This window comes from Moschus berezovskii, chromosome 2 (genome assembly GCF_049115385.1).
Source record: "Moschus berezovskii isolate FMDL1 chromosome 2, NW_MosBer_1.0, whole genome shotgun sequence".
Lineage (NCBI taxonomy): Eukaryota > Metazoa > Chordata > Mammalia > Artiodactyla > Moschidae > Moschus > Moschus berezovskii.
The window spans coordinates 123,763,040-123,788,660 of record NC_142461.1 but is presented as its reverse complement, the minus strand read 5'-3'; the positions used below and the strand labels follow the sequence as shown (position 1 = coordinate 123,788,660).

Genomic DNA, 25,621 nt, shown 5'->3' with positions numbered 1-25,621 from the left:
ACAATGATAGACTTTATTTTCTTGGGCCCCAGAATCGCTGCAGATGGTGACTGCAGCCATGAAATTAAAAGATGCTTGTTCCCTGGAAGAAAAACTGTGACAAACCTAGACATCATTTTAAAAAGCAGAGACATTACTTTGCTGACAAAGGTCCATCTAGTCAAAGCTTTTGAGTTCCTCTTCACTTTCTGCCATAAGGGTGGTGTCATCTGCACATCTGGGGTTATTGATATATCTCCCAGCAATCTTGATTCCAGCTTGTGCTTCTTCCAGCCCAGTGTTCCTCATGATGTACTCTGCATATAAGTTAAATAAGCAGGGTGACAATATACAACCTTGACCTACTCCTTTTCCTATTTGGAACCAGTCTGTTGTTCCATGTCCAATTCTAACTGTTGCTTCCTGACCTGCATACAGGTTTCTCAAGAGGCAGGTCAGGTGGTCTGGGATTCCCATCTCTTTCAGAATTTTCCACAGTTTATTGTGATCCACACAGTCAAAGGCTTTGGCATAGTCGATGAAGCAGAAATAAATGTTTTTCTGGAACTCTCTTGCTTTCTCCATGATCCAGCGGATGTTGGCAATTTGATCTCTGGTGCCTCTGCCTTTTCTAAAACCAGCTTGAACATCTGGAAGTTCATGGTTCACATATTGCTGAAGCCTGGCTTGGAGAATTTTGAGCATGACTTTACTAGGGTGTGAGATGAGTGCAATTGTGCGGTAGTTTGAGCATTCTTTGGCATTGCCTTTCTTTGGGATTGGAATGAAGACTGACCTTTTCCAGTCCTGTGGCCACTGCTGAGTTTTCCAAATTTGCTGGCATATTGAGTGCAGCACTTTGACAGCATCATCTTTCAGGATTTGAAATAGCTCAATTGGAATTCCATCACCTCCACTAGCTTTGTTCGTAGTGATGCTTTCTAAGGCCCACTTGACTTCACATTCCAAGATGTCTGGCTTCAGGTGAGTGATCACGCCATCATGATTATCTTGGTCGTGAAGATCTTTTTTGTACAGTTCTTCTGTGTTTCTTGCCACCTCTTCTTAATATCTTCTGCTTCTGTTAGGTCCATACCATTTCTTTCCTTTATTGAGCCCATCTTTGCATGAAATATTCCCTTGATATCTCTAATTTTCTTGAAGAGATCTCTTGTTTTTCCTATTCTGTTGTTTTCCTCTATTTCTTTGCATTGATCACTGAGGAAGGCTTTCTTATCTCTCCTTGCTATTCTTTGGAACTCTGCATTCAGATGCTTATATCTTTCCTTTTCTCGTTTGTTTTTCACCTCTCTTCTTTTCACAGCTATTTGTAAGGCCTCCTCAGACAGCCATTTTGCTTTTTTGCATTTCTTTTCCATGGGGATGGTCTTGGTCCCTGTCTCCTGTACAATGTCATGAACCTCTGTCCATAGTTCATAAGGCACTCTATCTAGCAGATCTAGTCCCTTAAATCTATTTCTTACTTTCACTGTATAATCATAAGGGATTTGATTTAGGTCATATCTGAGTGGTCTAGTGGTTTCCCCTACTTTCTTCAATTTAAGTCTCAAAAGCCTCTTGATGAAAGTGAAAGAGGAGAGTGAAAACGTTGGCTTGAAGCTCAATATTCAGAAAACAAAGATCATGGCATCTGGTCCCATCACTTTTGGGAAATAGATGGGGAAACAGTGGAAACAGTGTCAGACTTTGTATTTTTGGGCTCTAAAATCACTGTGAATGCTGACTGCAGCCATGAAATTAAAAGACACTTTCTCCTTGGAAGGAAAGTTATGACCAACCTTGATAGCAGAGACATTACTTTGCCAACAAAGGTCCGTCTAGTCAAGGCTATGGTTTTTCCCGTGGTCATGTATGGATGTGAGAGTTGGAATATGAAGAAAGCTGATCGCCGAAGAATTGATGCTTTTGAACTGTGGTGCTGGAGAAGATTCTTGAGAGTCCCTTGGACTGCAAGGAGATCCAACCAGTCCATTCTAAAGGAGATCAATCCTGGGTGTTCATTGGAAGGACTGATGCTAAAGCTGAAACTCCAATACTTTGGCCATCTCATGCGAAGAGTTGACTCACTGGAAAAGACTCTGATGCTGTGAGGAATTGGGGGCAGGAGGAGAAGGGGACGACAGAGAATGAGATGGCTGGATGGCATCACCGACTCGATGGACATGAGTTTGAGTGAACTCTGGAAGTTGGTGATGGACAGAGAGGCCTGACGTGCTGTGATTCATGGGGTCACAAAGAGTCAGACACGACTGAGTGACTGAACTGAACTAAGTCAAAGCTTTGGTTTTTCCCAGTAGTCCTGTATGGATGTGAGAGTTGGACCATAAAGAAGGCTGAGCACCAAAGAACTGATGCTTTTGAACTGTGGTGTTGGAGAAGGCTCTTGAGAGTCCTTTGGACTGCAGGAGAATCAAACCAGTCAATCCTTAAGGAAATCAACCCTGAATTTTCATTGGAAGGACTGATGCTGAAGCTAAAGCTCCAATATTTGGCCACCTGATGTGAAGAGTCGACTCATTGGAAAAGACTCTGATGCTGAGAAACATTGAATGGGGATGACAAAAGGATGAGATGCTTGGTTGGCAGTACTGAATCAATGAACATGAGTTTGAGCAAACTCCAGGAGATGGTGAAGGACAGGGAAGCCTGGCATCCTACAGCCCATGAGGTCGCAGAGTCGGACAACACTGAGAAACTGAGCAACTGAAGTCAATTTTTAGCGCAGAGGCCAAAATGATCCTTTAAAATTTGTCAGATCATATCAGTAATCTGGTGAAGACTTTCCAAGGGACTCATTTCAAAGAGTAAAAGCCAAAGTATTTACAATGCTATATAAATCCTACATAATGTGTTTTTCTGTACTTTTTTTCTTCTACTTCACCTTACAGTACTTTCCTTTCACTTACTCCACTCTACCCTGTCTGACCTCCTTGCTCTGTCTAGAGTGTTCCAGGCACACTCCCACCATGGAACACTTGCTGTTCCAACTAAAAGCTCTCACCCCACCCCCTAAACCTACATGGATCTCTCCTTTAACTCTTTCCTGCCTTAGCAGAGGTCATCTTTTCAGCGAGAGCTTCCCTGGTACCCTATTCACCATCTCAGTTCTTCCCATCCCAAACCACCCTTGGCTCTCTAATTTCCCTTTTTCTGCTGTATTTTTCGTCAAAGTGCATAACACTGTCTAACAAACTATATAATTTACTTGCTTTGTTTAATCTTTAACTCCTGCTAGAATATAAACTCCTCAAACTCATATTTTCATCCTTTACTATTAAATTTATAGCACTAAATTAGTGCCTGAAGCATGGTCTTCACTTCATAAATATTCATGAATGAATGAAACAATGGGAAAGCAATAAAATGAAGCAGGTTACACAGCAGACAGAATTTGATGGACAATGTGGCAGGAAGAGTGGAAAGAAAGTGGAAATTATACCTTTCTATTGCATTGACCCCAATCTCAACTGGGCAGTAAGATCAGTCTCCCCCATGATAGCTGGTTAAAGCTCTATGGGGTATAAAGTATACCAGTGTGAATAAAGATTAAACCCCAGTTACCTCTGATCTAGTCAGTGTGATCTACTGAAAAGTGGAAAGGGCCAAGAACTTGGATCATAAACTTTGACAAACTTGCGTCTGCATAGAATTTCAGATATTAAAAGTAAGCCACATTTTTCAATAGTTTTAGAAGGTCAGTCTCTGAACTTACATTCCAACAGACAGGTAACCATATAGCAGCACAAAAACAAAAACTCAACACAAAGCCTGAGACAACTTTAGTAACTGTGCTTTTAGAAATTCTAAACATCACAGGAGAGTGGGATCAGTCATCCAACAGCTAATGTTAGTTGGAAACTCACAAGACAATTGCTCTGTGTGAGAACAGAATTCTCAATGTGAGAGCCTCTTGGAAAAATGAAAAAATACAGAATACAATCTGATCTCTCAGAAATATCACCTGTCCTTCTAAGTCCGTGTATTTTCCTGATTTCCTGATTTCCCTGTATTTTACGGATCTTTGAAAGGGCTTTCAAGAACTCCAAGTTGTCTGGCAGTAGGGCTGAGCAATTAAAAGTTACCTATATTATAGGCAGTGGAACATACAGTTGATACAAATGTAGATTCAGAAATAATGTAAGGATTAGGATTCACCTAGCACAGGTAAATACGACACAGGAAATGTTTATATTGTACATCCCAGAATTCTTCCTTTCACTTATTTCTTCCACTCTCTCACTTTTTCCTCCCCTCAATATCCTTCTCATGTGACCAATATTCACATATTCACTCTACCCTCTGATCTTTATCTTCAGGAAATGACCTTATAAATTAAAGTCTAATTTTTCTCTAAAGTAATAGCTCTTAGACCGAAAGAGATTACTATCAAATTGTGAATTTTAGCACTCAATTAAAAATTAGCAATGATAGTCTTTCCAGCATCAGGAAATCACATCAAATATGACTTAAATTCGGTCATTTCCTTCATTCAATCAACAAAGTACTGAATGCCTGCTATGTGATAGGCAGTGTTCAGTGCTGGGCATATAGCAGTGAGCAAAGACATGTGGTTCAGATGCTCCAAAGTTTACAGTTTAGTAGAGAAGATATAAAAGAGGTAAATGATAGCTATATAAATACAAAATATGGTCACAAGATGATCAAGTTCCATAAAGATAACAGGCAGGGTTCCATGATAACAGAGTACTTAAATGGGAAAGTTAGTGAAAGCTCATCTGCAGAGATATTATTTAGATCAAGACTTGAAGCATGAGAGCACAGTCATACCGCAAAACTAGAAGAAAAAAAATTCCATGTGATGGCAAGGTTCTAAGGTAAGAAAGTTTGGAATCTTCTAGAAAGGACAGGTGCAGTGTAACTGAAGCATAGATAAGGAGGGTGGGAATAATTCAAGATAACATTGGTCAAATTTTTTGTGTCTTATAAAACATTGCACGAGTTAGGACTTTTATGTGCTGTGAAAAGTATTTTAAAGGATTTCAAGAAGTGTAATTTGACTTGGTTTGCAGTTTTTAAAGCTAAAAACACTGCTATGTAATGAATGTTATAGTGGGCTGGAGGAGAATGTAAAGGAGGAAATGGAGAGATTAGAAAACTATTACAATAATCCTAGCTGAACTAGGATGATGGAAAAGATGGAGAGAAATAACTGGATTGAAGGTATGCTTTGGAGGAATAATCTATGACTTACTAAAGGAAATCGAGAATGATTAGTCAAAACAACTTTAAAAGAAAAAGAGTAACACTATCTATTTTCAAAATGGATACATTACATTAATGAAAGTGATGTGGCATTGACATGAAAATACACAAATAGAAAAACAAAACAGAACAGAGTCCAGAAAAAGAACTGCACACAGTTCAGTTCAGTTCAGTCGCTCAGTCATGTCCGACTCTGCGACCCCATGAATCACAGCATGCCAGGCCTCCCTGTCCATCACCAACTCCTGGAGTTCACTCAAATAGATGGCTAGTTTTTGTGGTTTTTTTTTTAACTAAGTAAAGCATGAACTTTATTTATTTTTTTTAAAGGGTAATTTATTTTTTCATTTTATTTTTTTTTTACTTTACAATATTGTATTGGTTTTCCCATACATTGATAGCTAGTTTTTTTTTAACAAGGATGAGAGACAATTCAATTGAGAAAATAGTCTTTCAAAAAGTGGTTCTGAAGCAATTGAATATCCATATGCAGGAACTGGCCTTCCTGGTGGCTCAAACGGTAAAGAATCTGCCTGCAGTGCAAGAGACCCACATTCGATTCCTGGGTCGGGAAGATCCCCCAGAGAAGGAAATGGCAACCCACCCTATTATCTTTGCCAGGAGAATTCCATTGACAGAGGAGCCTGGCAGGCTATAGTCCATGGGGTCACAAAGACGCGAACACACCTGACTAACACTTTCACTTTCATGCAGGAATTGGATATCTATATGCAGTAAAATGAGCTGGAATCCATAATTACCACACAAGAATTCAGTAAAAATGAATCCTGCACCTAAGTAGAACATAGAATTATAAAATTTCTAGAAGAAAACATGTGAGAAAATACCTATTAAAATTAAACTACTGACCATACCAAGTGTTAACAAGGATGAGAAATAACTAGAACTCTCATACATTGGTAGTGGGAATAACAAAAGTATAACCACATTAGAAAACAGTTTGGCAGCTTCCTGGAAATTTAAACATAGGACTACCATATGATCCGGCCATTCCATTCCTAGGCATTTACCCATGATAAATTAAAACATACGTCCATACAAAGGCTTATGTAAATGTTCATAGCAGCCTTATTTGTCACAGGCAACAACTGGAAAGAACTCAAATGCCCGTCAGTAAGTGAATGGATAAATGAATTGTTATATAGTCATACAATGGAATGCCATTACAATGAAATACCACTATTCAGCAAGAAAAAGGAATGAACTATTGATAAATTCAACAACATGGATGAACCACAGAATAATTAAGATGAGTGAAAAAAGGCCAGACTCCCCCCTCCCCCCAAAAAAGATGAAAAAAAATTATTGCAAATGGCTGTTTAAATTAACCTTGTTTATTTGTAGTTTGTCATCTTAAAGCTAAAGCCCTGAAACCTTTTAAATAATATAGGAAGATTCCTCGTACACTATATTAGGTCATCCCATTTTTATAAAATTCTAGAATTTGTCAATCAATGCCCAGTGATAGAAAGCAGAATTTTGGTTTCCTAGGGACTAAAGAGGTGGGAGAGGGAAATGGCAGGAATTAGAAAAGGCATGAGGAAACTTTGGGAATGTCACTATGTTCACTATTTTCTTTGTGGTGATCATTTCGTGGGCAAATACATGTATCAAAACTCACCAAGGACTTCATTTTAAATATATGCAGTTTACTTCTTGTCAAATTATTTCTCTAAGCTGTTAGAAAAAGCAGGAGAATGGAAGAAGGAGAAAGTAGATAACATGAATTGAGAGAAGTCATGTTTGCTAGAGAGAGAAGTTTGGAAGTTATCAGAATAAACAGGGTACTTCAGACCCTGGAAGTGAACGAAGTCACCTAGAGAAAGATTAGTCAGAAAAGAGAAGGGGACCTTGGATGCTGCCTTAAGAAACATCAGAATTTAGAAGTTTATGGTGAAGAGGATCTTGACACATTGCTTGGTTTCCTTAAATTGTTTAAGTTTAAAGCACATCAAGCACTTTAACATCAAGTTTAAAGCATCTGATCATTATCTGATTCACTATAGGCTGAATCAGAAGGAATGCAGACCCATTTAAGATAGTCTGTAATAAAACATTGTTTTTTTATCCTTTTTCCTCATTCGTCCATACAACACAATCATTGTTGATCTTAATTGATAGAAATCGTCTTTTATTTTTTCCTTAATATTATTTTTAAGGTTTCGTTCCAAACTATCATAGTGAAAATATTTCTTTTATTTCTATGAAATATGCTAGCATATTCTGAAGATAAAATGCATTCTTACTCATTTAATGTTCAACTAGCAGCATTATATTTGGCATGTGTCATCAATAGCATACAAAATATAAAGTATTCACAGAAATGTAAATGTGAACATTGTCATTTTAGTTTATATTTATGAGATATGTCACTGTGTCCTAAATAAAGCTGATTAGAGTTTAAGAAAAATAAATTTTGTTTATGCTTAGTGTAAATTAGTTCAAGTGACTAAATTTACTTTGTCGGTTTATTTCTGTTTTGTTATATTAAAGCTCTAGCCCTGAAACCTTCTAAGTACCACGGGAGCTTTTCAAATTCTCATATTTATATCAGAAATGGAGTTTTAGTTTCAAAAACCAAAAACTCAAACACATCTCTTTGCTCAGTCTTCCCTCCAGCCCAGACTATTCACTCTGCTTCCCATTAGCAAGTATTCCCGTTAGTGTTAATGCTCACTGGCTCCACTTCCCACTCTTCTCAGCCAGTCAGTCTTCTCAAACTGCTCTCTCAAAGTCCACCACGAAATCATGGCCGCCAGCATCCCTGAGCACCCGGCTGTCTCCTGATACTTGAGCTCACCGCAACATTTGACATTACAGATGGCCCCATTCTTCCCACAATTCCCTTTTCCCCTTCTGAGGTCCTACATTCTCTCACTTTGCTGACTTAGCCTTTTCAGTTTCTGAGTTTCTCATGCTCAGTTTAAATTTTAAATGTGTGTGCTTCTGTTTTCTCCTCTTTTCTTTCTCTTCCCTCTTCTTGGACATGTTTTCCCCTTCTGCCTCCTAAATTGTTTGCATCTTCATTTTTCTCCCTCTTGGAGTCAAACACATTTGCCTACTTTAGTTTCTTGTCTTATTCACACTGGAACTGAAAGACTCAAATCAAGAAAGTATGTGATTCTTGGTATTTCCTTGAAAATACCTTGGTATTTCCAAGAAAATATGTGATTCTTGGTCCAGTGGCTGAGACTCAGCTCTCCCAGTGCAGGGGGCCCAGGTTTGATTCCTGGTCAGGGAACTAGATCCCACCTGTTGCAACTAAAAGTTCACATCCTGCGACTAGAGATCCTGCATGCCACAACTAAGACCTGGTGCAAACACATAAATAAATAATTTTTTTAAAAAAGAAAATATGGAATTCTTGATGGCTTAGAAGCCATATCCATCAATAAGCAAGTCTGAATAAAACTTAGCATAATTATATTGCAATACTCTTTTTTAATCAGTTCCAATTTTTAACAAAATTACTTCAGGAGTGGTTTTCAGATAAACAAACAAAAACAAGTATAAACTTGAGGTTATTGCTGCTGCTGCTGCTAAGTCGCTTCAGCAGCCCACCAGGCTCCCCTGTCCCTGGGCTTCTCCAGGCAAGAATACTGAGCAGTATATAAAAGTTGTGGTGAAAGGTGCTAGAAAGTAAAAGCTAAAAAAGGGCATGAACTTCCCATTTGGCCCAGAGCCAGGGCTCATTCTACATGAATCTCATCAACATCGTGTCTAGATGAAAGTAGACAAAAGCAAATTGAGGTATAATTGGCAACCAGAGGATAAAACATTCTGCTGAAGCTGGAGAAACTCAGTTCCCAGTGTCTGTGACTCCTCACCCCTCACTGTTCTAGATGAAGCCAATTTAAGTGCTACACTTTTGAGTATAAACTTCTTTGGACTAAACATAAGAGGTAAGTGAGGAACGTTTTAGTGGTTAGGGAACCCAGAGGATTTGGGAAGGCTTTATTCTGGTAGATGCCACTAATGAAAGAATATGCATTACTGTCACAAAAGCAAATTTCCCTTTATTCCTAAATCAAATTATTCACTGAAGAAGTGAAAGTCACTCAGTAGTGTCCGACTCTTTGTGATCCCATGGAATAGTCCGTGGAATTTTCCAGGCCAGAATACTGGAATGGGTATGATCCCTTCTCTAGGGGTTCTTCCCCCAAGGATTGAACCCAGGTCTTCTCCATTGCAGGCGGATTCTTTACCAGCTGAGCCACCAGGGAAGCCCTCACTGAAGAAATTCTTAATCAAATCACAGTTTATGAGGAATAGAGAATATGTATTTTGGCCACCTGAGACAAAGAACTGACTCATTGGAAAAGACCCTGATGCTGGGAAAGACTGAAGGCAGGAGGAGAAGGGGACGACAGAGGATGAGATGGTTGGATGGCATCACTGACTCGATGGACACTAGTTTGAGCAAGCTCCAGGAGTTGGTGATGGACAGGGAAGCCTGGAGTTCTGCAGTCCATGGGGTCCCAAAGAGTGGGACACGACTGAGCGATTGAACTGAACTGCGAGTGTATATAATTTGTATCCATGTGTTCTATAATCATGGAAAACTAGTCTGTATGCTCAACTATTTTTTTCATTTCTTAGAAATTCTGAAGTTTTCTAAATAAAATCTTTGTGTTGATAGCTGTTATCGTCTGAAGTTTTATATGGACGCCAATCTCTTAATGCCCATCAAAATATTCCAAAGGTGCATTTGGTCAAGAAACAGGGGCAGGGGTGTGTGTGTGTGTGTGTGTGTGAGTGCGTGTGTGTGTGTATGTGCAAAGAGTAAGAGGAAACAATGGGATTAAGAGATGATATAGTAAAACATTTACTAAATTTGTATATAAGAAACATGAGACAAAATATTAGAAGTTTCACTACACATAAGATTTTAGTTAAGAATTTTTAAATACTTGTTTTAAAGATGTCTACTTTCACATGTAAGAACACTTAGCATGTCACTCATTATGTTCCCAGTAACACGTCTGTTTTTCTTATTTTTTTTACTTTTGTGATCATTTTTATACTTGAATCACATTGAAAACATTTTGTGAGCTCTCCACATGAAATTATTTTTAAACCTATTTTTCTCACAATTTTCCTCTTAATGTACTGCAGATACAGCAGTACATAAGTACAGTTAAAAGAAAGTCATTTTGTTTATTATTCTTTGATGACACTTTACTAGAAGTGATTTATATTCATCTAGTTTAAAGATGAGAACAGAAAATTATAAATCTTAGAGACAGCAAGTATGGAGCCAGCAATTCGATGACATTTATAAAGAACATTATCTTAAATAGCTGTCCACTAATAAGTTTCTGAACGCTTTGCTTGGCAGACACATTTATAACACAGGAAAGAGTCTGCGAAGGCTTTTATTTCAATTATTATGAAGATTCTCCAGGGTGACTCTTGGTGTCTGGGATGAAAGGCCATTGTAGTTAGTCAATACTTTTTCTACTACTCATTTTCTCTATTATTTTCTCTCCTAATAAGGTTGAAGTACATTATTTAATTGTTTTAGGTTTCAAGATCTTAAAAAAGGTAAAGATGTTAGACTTTACAATTAAGCAAAACCCTAAGGTACTGGGGGCATCCTCTGTGAAAACCTGTCTTGTCAAGAGGTATTGAGCTGATGTCTAATTATCTATACTGACTTCTACCAGAAGGCAACTGACTGTTGCGTGTTAATACTGAAAGGAAGCATCTGAGCTAATCAACAGAGGCAAACTTCCCACAGGATTCTGAGTACAGGCTTCAGCATGTTTTGATTATTCACGAAGTCTAGATTGATTTTGAAAAGGACACTGAAAACATCCCCACCCCAAACTCTTTTTTTCAGAAGAGCTAAGCTAAATAACAGGAAGTAAATGGTTGTTCATGATGCACTGTTGGTTTTCTTCAAGAAGGATATTTGCATTTCTTTATTTATGTATTTTAGACTCTGCCTGTTCACATATTCCAAAGACTTCTGTTCTAAACAAGTGATCATCAAAGCACAGCATTTATAGGGAAAGAAGACAATTACCAACCTTTGTAATCTGCTGCTGTTTGGTGATTATTGCGCATGAGTTAGAAACTCAAAATTCTTACGCTGTATTAGTCTATTACTCCCTTACTTCTCCTGTTTACAGTAAGTAACATTCTTTGAGAAAAGGAAAGTTTGGTTTTTTAAATATGTTGATGGGGAAATTACTCAAAGGAAACCTAAAGCTAAGACAAAAATTACTCAAGATTTCTTTTTTCCCAACTTCAAGGTTTAAACATTTTTCTCCTCTTAGAAAAATAATTTTTGAATTAATTTAAAACTGTCCAAAATGGTTTATGTATTGGTCCAGTTTCCTATTATACTAGGATAATTTTTAACATCCTTCCTAAGTCACACCAGTGATGTTCATCTTTAAGATAGTAATAAACTAGGGTCAACTAGGACTGCCCCGTAGCTCAAACAGTAAAGAATCTGCCTGCGAAGCAGGAGACCAGGGTTGGGAAGTTCCTCTGGAGAAAGGCATGGCAATCCACTCCAGTATTCTTGCCTGGAGAATTCCATGGACAGAGAAGTCTGGCGGGTTACAGTCCGTGAAGTCGCAAAGAGTCGGGCATGACTAAGTGGCTAACACACACACAGTGCGGACTAGAAAGCACCGCTGGCCAGCTGCCTCTGCAAGGATCAGATCACCAGTCGCTGACCTTCAACACACCCTAGAAGGAGTTCAGGGCAGAGATCAGGAATGAAGTACTCTGTGCTCTGGGAAACCTGGCAGAATAGGCCTTCAGCTCGATATTTTCAGAAGAAATTAGCCCAATGTCTTGCACCTTCTCCTATCTAGGAGAGCACTGAAAGCGTTGATGGAGATGTCTGCTCCTCCTGCCTAGCAGCAGCCGTCTTGTGACTAGCAATGACAAGAAGGTCACAAGACGGGTGCTGCTACTTATGAGGGGCAGATGTCTCTATTATTGCTTTTCTAGATATGAACATTGGAGTGCGTGTATATTTTTGAATTGACGAAAACATAAATAGCCATGTCACTGTGCGACATGCACTGTTCTACTAAACACTTCATGAAGTGAAGTCGCTCAGTCGTGTCCAACTCCTTGCGACCCCATGGACTGTAGCCTATCAGACTTCTCCGTCCATGGGATTCTCCAGGCAAGAATACTGGAGTGGGTTGCCATTTCCTTCTTCAGGGGATCTTCCCAACCCAGGGATCGAACCCGGGTCTCCCTCATTGGAGGCAGATGCTTTAACCTCTGAGCCACCATAACCCCATTTCACATCTCAGTGTGGTAGAAATCATTATTTTACAGACAAGGAAACTAAGGCAGATGGCTATTAAGTAATCTGCCTAAGATCACATAACCAGTTAGCAGTGGTTGAAGAATTTAATGTAGCAACCAGACTCTGGAGTCTATACAGATGTTTGTCAGCCATTTGAGTTTGCTATTCTATAATAGCTAACCATAACTTGAATAGGTATTAGGAGAATAAAATAAGTATATGTAAAATTTACATAAATGCAAAATATGCCTGTTGGCTTATCATGTCTGTTGAATCCAAAAAGTCTGGATATTAGATCCAGCAGTGAAAATGAAGACAGTTTTACACTGGAAAATACAAATCATCTGAGAAAAAAATGGAATTCAGGTGTGATCTCAGGTCTGATGTCTCTGGGATAATAACTGCCACTATCAGAACTACAAACTGGCACAAATATATAATACAAAGTTATTGGACAAGATACATTGCTAAAAGGCCCCATACCTATGATCACAGGTTATAATATTCTGAGTTGAAAGCTTTTAAAATATGCCCAAGTGCTTACTCTCAAATAGAAGAAAATATTTTACATCAATAAAAATGTACAGAACGTGTAACAATCAAAGTTAAAAGAAATTTGTTCTCATTGCCACTGTCCAGTCTAGTCTCAAAGCCTCTGGTCTCATTTCTTAACTGATGTGTCTTAATGTCTCATACGTTCCATGAGGGCGGAAGATGGGGGAGTGGAAACAGTCCGGAAAATGCACAAAAAGCCTGAAGGTCAATGGGAGATGAACCCTTGAAGGAAGAGGACCACAAATCTCTCTCGTCTATGTTACCTCTTTGTGAAAAAGAAGGTTGAAGGAGCCCTTAATAATCTAATACTTGCATTATAGGAATAAAACTATTTCAAACATTGAAACTTAGAGTACTTTTAATTGATTGTTAAAAGGCCATTTAAAACAGCCATGTACTCTGTATTTGCCAAAAGGAGGCTAAGAAAAGTCTTAATCATGATGTTGATTTCACCCCAGGTTTAAAACTCCTGAGGGGAAATTAAAAAGAAAAAAGAGGATGTCTGCTGCACCCAACAGGACTGTGTCTTTTTGGAATCACTAATCTAATTCAGCTTTATTTTCCATTTTGGGCTTAAATACAGACTTTTAGAATGAGACAAAAGGCAAGTCTTCTAAATAAACAAGGAATCAGTAAAACTTCACTTGTATTTACTAGTGATCATTTGGCTTTTAAAATTCTAATAATTTTCCCTCAAAAATAAAACATTTCCTCTTGTCTAGACAACATAGCCTGCTTCCTTTTCAGATGGGGCACTTGGGACCCTGGGCTGTGTCTCTTTTCACTCACATCGCCTATGACTCCACATGAACTAGGGCTGTGTGGCCCTTCCACACTCCAAACAAGAAACCCTGCAAGGTGGTGTTTCCTATCATTCTTGGGCCACTGCCATCACCAAACTCTGTTTTGAAAAGCATTTGTTCTTGGTTTTTTTTTGTTGTTGTTGTTTTTCCATTTACCCTTGTAAAGTCTCATCTCCATGACATCTGACAGTGGCTTTGGGTGTAGGCACACTCAAAAAGAGAAAACAGCAAGTGGTGGTTAGGGAGGTGAGTTTCTGTGGGGCAGACAGGTTGAGTAATCTAACAGAGCACGCCAAGTTCAGGACAGCCTCGGATACTAAAACCGAGAAGTCAACGGCAGTGCTAGTGTGCTGGCAGGCAGCTAAACAGTTTCGCTATATCCACATATGGAGAAGCAAAGCACTGTGCTGAATTTCCTTTAACTGCAGAATACTGCCTTTTAGAACTATATCTTCCAACTTACAAAGACTTTCATAAGACTATTTTTTTGGGAAAGGGAAGCTGTTTTCCTTTCAGGTTACATTATTCAGGAACCACTGGCTGCATCCCTCACAGTGCATCGCTGTGGCACCTTGGAAGCATTCTCAGGAAGGGACCCATCTCACGTATCTTTGCATTCCTCACAATGCTAGCGCAATGTGTTCCTAGCAGTTGAAGGTATGCGTGTATATACCATTTGCTTGTCCACCCACTCATCCATTTATTCATTCATCTAATTTATTAGACGCATATTGAGCTTCTCTTTACACTGTGAGGATATAACCGCAAATAAGACGTAGTCCTTGCTCTCAATGAATTTATAAAGTCTAGCTGGGAAAAGCGGAGAAGGCAATGGCAACCCACTCCAGTGCTCTTGCCTGGAAAATCCCATGGACGGAGGAGCCTGGTGGGCTGCAGTCCATGGGGTCGCTAAGAGTTGGACAGGACTGAGCGACTTCACTTTCACTTTTAAGTTTCATGCATTGGAGAAGGAAATGGCAACCCAGTCCTGTGTTCTTGCCTGGAAAATCCCAGGGATGGGAGAGCCTGTTGGGCTAACGTCTATGGGGTCGCACAGAGTCGGACACGACTGAAGTAACTTAGCAGAAGAAGTAGCAGCAGCAGCAGCTGGGAAAAGGAACTGGGGAAATAACTGTGAACACCATTTGAGAACAACAGATAACAGGATTTGGTACAGAGTACATTGGACCCCAAACAAGGAGAAAATTCATCAACAGGGATTTTTTTAACAGTTGTAAAGAATATTGCATGTATATTTTCCATGCAAGGAAATGCATTTCCAGACAGGGGCTTAACTTATGCAAAGATCTAGAGACACAAAATAGCACAGCAGCTAGTTCATCAGTATATGGATGGGGGTAGAGGACCCTGACAAGGGATGAGACAGATATCAACAAGATGATTTTTAATGACAGGAAGCATTTCTCTCACAGAACAAAAGTAAATGGCAAGCATACCATGTGATACTTAGGAAATCTTAATTAGGTTGATCACTTTAAAGAAAAATATTAATGAAGTGTATTGAGGTGCTTTCAATTAATAGAGCCCATGCCAGAAAAAAAGTATAGATGCTAACAGATTTTCACAACAGTGAATGTTCTAAGTGCTACCTCATGAAGCAGAAAGAGTTATAAAATCATATCCTTTTTGAAGAAACTGGTTCACTTTATTTCCATTCATCATAATGATTTAGATCTAACAGAAAATTATAGCATCTAAAAGAGTGTCTGGCACAGGTAGGCACTCAGTAAAGAACTGTTGACGGAAGTCCCACATCAGGCTGCATTTGGCAAATAAAGAAATGCTTTGGATACTGCCCCTGGCTCTCCACTTGTTCCTGTTACTGTTTTTTGATAACTAGAGTCTTTTGCCCTTACGGTCCCCAGAGTTACATTTACTCTGCTTCTTTTCAGTCCCTACTCATAACTAACCTTTCCGTACCCTACAGAGAGCTGGAGATGCTTGAAAATGTCTCAAGGTATGTCTGAGCAGGTTTGAAGGAGGCAGTCATTGAGTCATGGGTCTTGCACCTGCAAACCAAAGGAGCAGGGTTGCAGTGACCACCATCAGTAGCAATTCAAAGACACAAAGCAAAGAGGGGAAAGCAAGAGCTTGCGAGCTGCCACAATGAAGAAGCGGAGACCTGCTTCCTCTGTGCTCTCGCAGCTGTCTGCTGTTTGGGTGCCCACGGTGAGTGGGTGGGGGGGGTGGCGATGACAGTGCAGGAAGTGCAGCAGCGGGAAGAAAGCAGGTAGAGAACACGGCTGCTTCCCAGAGGGAGCCTAAGGCAGTGACACAGAATCTCAGGGCCAGACCCAGATACCGCTGCAAACCACAGAAATGCCCCTCTGCACTGACTCCTGCCGCTATTTAGCTCACCACTTCTCTGTCATTCTGCTTTTAGAACCCCTTTCCTGCTTCACTCTGTTCTGCAATGATCTTATTACACTCTTTTCATCAAAATGAATCAAGCAGTCAAATTATTAGCTAGATGGGTTTTTAGAGACCAAACTCAAATCCCTCATCTCACGTTGAAAGAAAGAGACAGGAAAAGGCTAGCTTCTCATCCAAACCCATATGTCTAGTGCGAAGCAGAGATGAAATTCTGTCTTCTGACAACGTCCCCTTCCCTCCACCCGCCCCCCCCACCAACCAAGTCAAAGGCCTGTCTGCTAGGTCAGGTTATCACTGTTCCTACATGACTGGTTCGTGGATGATTATGGCTTGAGGTAGGTAGCACACATCAAACCTAGACTCTGTCTTCTGTTTCATTAACACTTTCCAATAAATCACCAAGTGGTATAGAGTCCTTTTATCCAGTGCTCTGTTCTTCTGTTCCATTTTCATCCACTCAAACACATACCTTCAAGTACTAGCCTCAGCTGTCCTGCCCTTCCATGGATCCATCTATCTCAATTCCAGTACAGTACTCTTTCCTTCTGAACTCATGGCACCTCCCATCTGAACCTGATTTCACCAGCATGTTTTTACTTTCTTAAGTTCTTGAATTGCTACTTGACTTACATGTCTGTATCTTTTCTTCCTACCTAGAAGGCAATAGGCCAGCAAATTTGGAAAACTCAGCAGTGGCCACAACACTAGAAATAATCAGTTTTCTTTCCAATCCAAAAGAAAGGCAATGTCAAAAAAATGTTCAAACTACCCCACATTTGCACTCATTTCACATGCCAGCAAAGTGATGTTCAAAATTCTCCAAGCCAGGCTTCAACAGTATGTGAACCGAGAACTTCCAGATGTTCAAGCTGGGTTTAGAAAAGGGAGAGGAACCAGAAATTAAATTACCAACACCGGTTGGATCATAGAAAAAGCAACAGAATTCCAGAAAAACATCTGCTTCTGCTTCATTGACTACACTAAAGCCTTTGACTGTGTGGATCACAACAAACTGTGGAAAATTCTTCAAGAGATGGGAATACCAGACCACCTTATCTGCCTCCTGAAAAATCTGTATGCAGGTCAAGTAGCAATAGTTAGAACCAGACATGGAACAATGGACTGGTTCCAAATTGGGTAAGGAGTATATCAAGGCTGTTTATTGTCATCCTGTTTATTTAACTTCTATGCAAAGCACATCATGAGAAATGCCAGGCTAGATGAAGCACAGCTGGAATCAAGATTGCCAGGAGAAATATCAATAACCTCAAATATGCAGATGACACCACCCATATGTCTGAAAGTGAAGAAGAACTAAACAGCTTCTTGATGAAGGTAAAAGAGGAAGTGAAAAGGTCGGCTTAAAACTCAACATTCAAAAAACGAAGATCATGGCATCCAGTCCCATCCTTCATGGCAAATAGATGGGAAAATAATGGAAATAGTGACAGACTTTATTTTCTTGAGCTCCAAAATCATTGCAGATAGTGAATGCAGTCATGAAATTAAAAGACACGTGCTCCTTGAAAGAAAAGCTATGACCAACCTAGACAGCATATTAAAAAGCAGAAACATTATTTTGCCAACAAAGGTCCATCTAGTCAAAGCTATGGTTTTTCCAGTCGTCATGTATGGATGTGAGAGTTGGACCATAAAGGAAGCTGAGCGCTAAAGAATTAAGGCTTTTGAACTGCAGTGTTGGAGAGGGCTCTTGAGAGTCCCTTGGACTGTAAGGAGAACAAACCTGTCATTTCTAAAGGAAATCAATCCTGAATATTCACTAGAAGGACTGATGCTGAAGCTGAAACTCCAATACTTTAGCCACCTGATGCGGAGAACTGACTCACTGGAAAAGACCCTGATATTGGGAAAGATTGAAGGCAGGAGGAGAAGGGGACGACAGAAGATGAGGTGGTTGGATGGCATCACCGACTCAATGAACATGAGTTTGAGCAAGCTCCAGGAGTTGTGATGGACAGGGCAGCCTGGCGTGCTGCAGTCCGTGGGGTCACAAAGAGTCGAACACGACTGAGCATCTGAACTAACTGTGAAGACAGTCTTCTTGATGTAGAAACCACATTTGTTTCTTTTTACTCACCAACTAGTATTGTGCGGTGCACAGGACAGAAATATAAGAAATATTTGCACAATGAATAGACCCTGGAAACAGAATTGATGCTTTAACAAAAGAAAGGCTAAAATAGAAGATAAACATTTATTGGCAAGAAGGCCTTTGAATACTCTGTAAATCTTGCTATATAGTGCGCTTACACATAGCAAACAGAAAAGTGGGCCAGGCAAAGGCATGAAGGTTCTTTGGACCTAATTGTGTTTAAGAATTAGATACAGGGGCAGGAGAAAGAATTGTCATTCAGTTTGGGCTTCCTTGTTGGCTCAAATGTAAAGAAGCTGCCTGCAATGCAGGAGACCTGGGTTCAATAATTGGGTTGGGGAGATCCCCTGGAGAAGGGAATGGCTACCCACTGCAGTATTCTTGCTGGAGAATTCCATGGACAGAGGCGCCTGGCAGGCTAGGGCCCATGGGGTCACAAAAAGTCAGACACAACTGAGCAACTAGCACTTTCACTTTACTCAAATTAGAAGAGTATGCCTATATATAAGGATTTCAGAAAGATGGTACTGATGATCCTACGTACAGGGCAGCAAAGAAGACACAGATGTAAAGAAGAGACTTTAGACTCAGTGGGAGAAGGAGAGGGTAGTATTATTTGAGAAAATGGCAAAGAAACATACACATTACTATATGTGCCTAAAATAGATAACCAGAGCAGTTCGATGCCTGAAGCAGGGCACCCAGTACCAGTGCTGTGACAACCTGGAAGGATAGTGTGGGAGTGGGGTTCAGGACTGGGGGGACACGTGTTTGCCTATGGCTGATTCATGTTGATGTATGGCAAAAACCATCACAATATTATAAAGTATTATCCTCTAACTAAAATAAATTAATAAAAAGAAGAGTATGCCTAACTTGCTGATCATGAAAGTTCTACCCAGGTTTTAAATTCTGTGTGCTATAACCCATGCTGATAGTTGGAATTTGGAACACATATTTGCAGTATTCTACAAAATGTTTTCTTCATTATACTGCAAATCTGGCAAATAGCTTCCCTTCAGTCCTTTCCTTGACGAACTTCTGCCTTATCCTGAGAAAATATGGAAGGACATGACTTCAACTCTGGGTTTTTGGTTCATTTGTACTCTTAATGCTGTTTCCTCATTAACAATATAATCCATGAAAAGCAGGGCCTAAAACACAGTTAATTCTACAGTTGAGTTACATCATAGGTATAATAAATTTCACTAGTCAGATTGAGGAGATATCTGACTTTGCAGTTCTATATGTAGAAATTTACATATAAAGTCTTAGAATATCAAATTACAAATAAACCCTTGGAACAAAATCTGTTCATACATTAGGGGCTGTTTGCAGCCACATTTTATCTAGTAAGCTCAATGTTCTTTAATTTATTCAATTTTCTATTAATAAATTGAATATGGTAAACACATTAAAGTATATCCAGTCTTTCCTTGACTGGACCCACAAGAAGGGCCAGAGCTCAGCACATAATCAATCTGTATTCTTTGTAAAAATCTATTTATTTCCTTAGAAAGAAACCAGCTACCATATAGCACTACATGTTACTGCTCAGGACAAACCACCTCTATATATGAAAATTTTAAACCTTAAAGTATCCTCTATAATTTAAGCTTCGGTTATTCATATTCATTTTGAATTTAAGCAAAATTCTCTCACTTGGTTCAGTTCTATTTAAACTAAATTACCTCAACTGAGAAAAAATAACAGCATTGTTAATAGCATTTTTAACATCTTGCTCTTACCTAGAATTCCATCTTATGTAAAAAAAAAAAAAGGCTAGTATATATCCCACATCCTTCTCTAGGTAGAAGTACAACAATACATGTTTTACTTTAATTCAACAAACTATTATGCATCAGATATATGTAGGAACATGCACTGCCCTAAAGGCAATCATTTGAATTTGCAATAGACTCGTTCTGCTCTCAGTCAACCTCCACCCTTCACTCGTTAGGGTATCGCTGATGTCTTTATCCACATTACACAGACAGAATTTTGGAAAGAAATGAAGTCTTCAGTGCACAATTTCTAAGAAGTATTATAGCAGCTGTACACCATTGGGGAAATAGTTTTGGAGTGAGACAGCTATGGCCTTGAGTGCTGACTCTGCTTTCCAATAGCTGTGTGATTTGGAGCAAGTTGATTAACCTCTCTAAGCAACAGTCGCTCTATCTGTAGAATACTGCCTAACTTTGGGATCCGTGTTCAGCCAGCTCAGAGAGGTGTTGCCACACTGGTTAATAAAGAGTTGAAACACTTCCACACATTAATAACTAGCTGCTGCCTAAATTGCACCTTGTGAAATACCTCACACAAATATTCTTGGGATTTAGTGAGATAGCAATGCCTAGCGTTTAGCAGGAATGTGTTTTCTGTATTATAAACTGTCCTATATATGCTCAGTGTCATAGGACCGAATGTGTCCCCTTTGGCTTGTCAGGAAAATCTCTCATTTCATAAGATGATAGAGCTTTTGCCCCCAAATTATTTCTTCTTTCCTTTGATGGCTGGCAATTCTGATTACATGTTTTGAGTGTAAACATATTGATATTTGCTTGCGCACTCAGTTGTGGCCGACTCTGCGACCCCAAGGACTGTAGCCAGCCAGGCTCCTCCGTCCATGGAATTTTGCCTGTCCAGGCAAGAATACTGGAGTTGGCTGCCATTTTCTTCTCCAGGGGATCTTCCCAACCCAGGGATCGAACCAGGGTCTCTTGAGTCAACTTGCATTGGCAGGCAGATTCTTTATCACTGTGCCACCTGGGAAGCCCTATTAGCAATCTTAAAATGCAGGGGAAATGAAGGATTTCTAAACTACATCAAAATGAATTAGTAGAATGATTTTGAATTTCAAAATAACTTGCTTTTTTATCTTCAAGCCAATTCATTAAATTAATGATGTGTATATTGTTTCTATGTTTGTATGGCTTGACATTGTATAATCATTAACATATACAAAATTAAGGAAAGAAAAAAGGTTCGCGATTTCATTTAACTATGAAGTATTAATCCAAATTGTGATTTCTTTGTTTCAGGCAAAGAAAGATTCAGTTCTTAAAAAATATCATAATTTTTTTTCTCCAACACTATTATTAAAGAAAATTACTAATACAGAAAAACCAAAATCCAGGAACCATATAAATCTTTGACTTTGACAGATCAAGTGAATAAAAAAGTAAACCAATGCACTGAAAAGAGGTTTGTTTCTTCCCCTGGTTTGCTGCTGGTCTCTTTTAGCGAGGTACAATAATATGAGTATACATCCCTATGTACTTCTACCCACTGCTGACCTGCGTCCATGGTTTTGAAGCATCTCAATTCCTTTCTATTCCTGTTGGCCTCATACGACATAATTAGTGTAGAATATTAGTCAGGGCAGAGAATGAGTAGCTTGCCAACCAGATTTACTATTGAAGCAGTGGGTGTTGCCACTTCTAGCCATCTCTGACAGTACTGTTAGGAATTAAATCATGGCATTAGTTGAGCACTGTCTGGCTGTGGAAACCTCGTAGGTCATCAGTTTATGCCCCCACTCTCCAGACAAGTGGCAGGTGGAGCCACACCAGCCCCTACTGATGCCACGAATTGGAGGTTCTAGCCAGTAGATGAGAGTTGTACAGGGTTTTGTTTTTTTTAATTCATCAGGCCATATGCTGCCAGGCTCTCATGCAAATAGACAAAATTACAAATAATAAAAAAGAACCAACTGTTTTAGGGGTTGGCTGCTTTGTGTCACCATTGCTACCGATGTGAGAGGCTGGTTAATGAAACAAGAGTCTTGGACTCCCAGTGACATCAACCTAAGGGGATGGAGACTTTCAAATCCAAGCTTCATTCAAGCCGTGTTAAACCTCTGCCCTCGGGTAACTCAGTGCCAGGGTCTATTTGGCTGAAAGAAGGGGAGCCTGGCTTTCCAGCTGGCCTAGAGTTTAGGCAAGCTTCTCGAATGCTCCCTGCAGCTGAGGCCCATTGTCCACAGATGTGAGGAGAGAGAAAAGGTTAAGTTTCATTGAGGTTGGGTTAAGTTGGGTCATGGGTTTATCAGATTCTGACATTTAGAATAAGCAGCTTTAGAAAGAAAAAAGATTAGTCAACGCAATTTTCTTTTTTAAAATGATAAGAAAAGTAGCATTTGTTGGCTGTATGGAAATCCCTAACTTTTTAATATCAAAGGCTGAAAGAAAAAAAATCTCTCCAAGCAGATCTTAAATTCTTCCTCTGAAATACTTGCATTTAAAATTAAAATGTTTGCTAAACTTCTGTATAATTTCTGCTATTTGTATATTCATAATTATTACCAAGTTTCCAGTCGGTACAAATGGAGAATTTCACACCTTGGATAGCATTCACACATTTATTTCCCATTTTAAGGCAATAAACTCCCAACTAAAAAATGAAGTAGACTGACTCTGAATTCATAACTATATGTGTACATTTTAAATGATTCCATTTTAGAAACGTTGTGCTAACGTTCATTTGCACCTCTATTGGGTCACTTTGAAGCCATAATTTGCACCTTCTTATAGACTATTCAAAACCAGTTGTACTCAATTAATATGCAAAGTGTTGCATTCAAGAATTGTCAAAATAAAAGTATCATGGAAATACATGCACACACATGTGTGATCCTGAAAGAAGTTTGTGATGAGTCTCTTGTTCAATTCTTGCTGCACAGCAAGGGTATTCTGAAGGTGTTTTGTCCACAGCCACGGCACTACTAGCTTGCAGCAAGCAAAGGCAGATCGTTTTCCTTCTGTTTTCCTGACCATGTCACCACAACCTGCGTTCCTTAGTGTGTCACTAGGTTCGCTTTCACCTCCTGTCTAATTTGTAATCTAAAGTATTCTTATGAAACATGCATGAGTTTAACTGTATTATAATTAAGTGTTAGGAATAATACTTAGATCCGAGGGCAGGGGCAACATAAGAGAAGGCTGCGAAGTTTAGTTTCCAACAAACTGTCATTAATACACTCTACCAAAATGTGACAGCTTTACAATGGAGAAAAATTGTTAGCTTGTACAGTTAACATTGCTAGGAAAACTATTTCATGCTATATATAAACAAGGACAATAAAAGATAATGCCCCCTTTAACTGTTCAAAAGAGAGTGATTAGAGTCCTATGACAGGGAATAACAGACTCTACTGCCACTGATACTCACAATTCTGCACTCCAAATCAATTTGAATTCTTTTTTCTAATTTGAAAAGAACTAAAGAATTAAAGGGAGTCAAGGTACAAGGGGTAATGTCTTACAAAGAAAGATCTACATTTCCAACCAATTTAAAGCTGAGAAAATATCTCCCCAGTTGACATTAACTTGAATGTGTGTTGAAGCAAGGAGTAATTCAGCCAGTTCATGACAGATATATGTCAAGATTTTCAAACATTTTCATGTTATGGGAAGCTACATAAATGAGGAAGAATGGGTAATGTTCTAATATCTTGGTAGGAAATTTCAAGATGCATTACTTTTCATAGTGAATTCTAAAATTTTAAATTCACATTTAATGGTGATAAAATTTTCCTGTCACATAGAAATGCGTGTCCCAATGGACAAATTCATTTCACAAAATAAAATAATTGCAAAATTTTATTTGGAATTACTATTCATTCAAGTATGACAACTAATCATAAATTTTAGGAACAAATTTAGCTAATCAAATTTACTTGCAAAAAAAAAAAAACCAAGCACACAAAATCTTACTGATAAAAATCCCACTCTAGATTAGCTAAAGTAATAAACCCATATATAAATAAAATACAGATGGTTCTCATATATAGAAAACAAAATATTTAACTGTATCCCCTAGTGATTCTTTTACATGAATAGTAGATTCAACCACAACTTTATCCCACTGAACTCTGGTGAAATTATTTTAAGGAAAAGTAGGCTGTTGGGGGTTTCCCTGGTGGCTCAGTGGTGGGAAATCCACCTGACAATGCGGGAGACACAGGTTTGGTCCCTGGTCTGGGAGGATCCCATGTGACTCAGAGCAAATAAGCCCATGCACCCCAACTATTGAGCCGGTGCTCTAGAGTTTGGGAGCTGTAACTACTGAAGGCCATGTGCCTTAGAGCCCATGCTCCACAGCAAGAGAAGCCACTTCAATGAGAAGCCCTCACATTGCAATGAGAGAGCACCCTCCACTTGCAGCAAATAGAGACAAGCCCGCACAGCAATAAAGACCCAGCACAATCAATCAATAAAGTTATTTTTTTTAATTAGAAGGCTATACTTTAGAAACAGCAGAATTCATGAACTCATTTATTTATTCATTCAACAAATACTTATTGGACTCCCAATTATGTGCCATGCACTCCCTTTTCGAGGCACTGGACATCTATCTGTGATCAGAAAGTCTCTAACCTCATGGAGAGGCAAACCCTAAACAGGAAAGTAAGCAAATAAACAAGATAAATAGAGACTGTGGTAAGATCTATAAAGGAAATGAACAGGTAATATCATCAATAAAAGTTGAATGAGAAGAGCTATTTCAAATGGCTGAGGATGATTATTTTCCTGGTATGAAAAGTATAATATCATTTACTGTGTCATACTCAAAGATATGCAGATCAAAGAGCAAATCTTTTCAGAGCTAAAGAGGACTTTAGAAATCATTTAACTTCATTTAATCTTTATTCCCTCATTTTATACAATAAAACTAAAACTCAGGTGGGTTAAATGACTTACTCTGTGTCGTATCACTTCAGTTGAACAGTTAGCTTTCCCTGTTAGAGAGTAAAGGGAAAAGCTCTGTTGGGATATATTAATTTACTAATTATTCTGTGTTGGTTAGACATACATCTAAATGGCTTCACTAAATCTGGCTATCAATCTAGTTACAATGGGAAGAGACTAAATAATCGTCTTCATCTAACTAGATTGCTGCCTAACCCTTGTGTGGTATGTAGACCTAAATATTTGATAAAGTTTTCACCTTTATTCATTCATAGTGATTTTTCTTTCCAGAATGACCTAAGAAGATTGCATTCTTTGGATACTAGCTACATAGACAACAAAAGCAACAAAATGCTTTCCTAAACTTCGCTTTCCACAGTTTATTGTGATCCACACAGTCAAAGGCTTTGGCATAGTCAACGAAGCAGAAATAGATGTTTTTCTGGAACTCTCTTGCTTTCTCCATGATCCAGTGGACGTTGGCAATTTGATCTCTGGTGCCTCTGCCTTTTCTAAAACCTGCTTGAACATCTGGAAGTTCACG

At 39.0% G+C, this 25,621-nt stretch overlaps 1 long non-coding RNA gene across 1 annotated transcript in view; it reads left to right on the top strand.

Moving 5' to 3' along the window:
* LOC148778614 (uncharacterized) overlaps positions 1-9,875 on the top strand; it is a 32,189-nt gene extending 22,314 nt beyond the window's left edge. Inside the window, exon 3 of the long non-coding RNA XR_016035930.1 lies at positions 9,437-9,875. This is a non-coding gene — a long non-coding RNA (uncharacterized LOC148778614). The remainder of the gene's footprint in view (positions 1-9,436) is intronic.
* Positions 9,876-25,621: the final 15,746 nt, after the last annotated feature.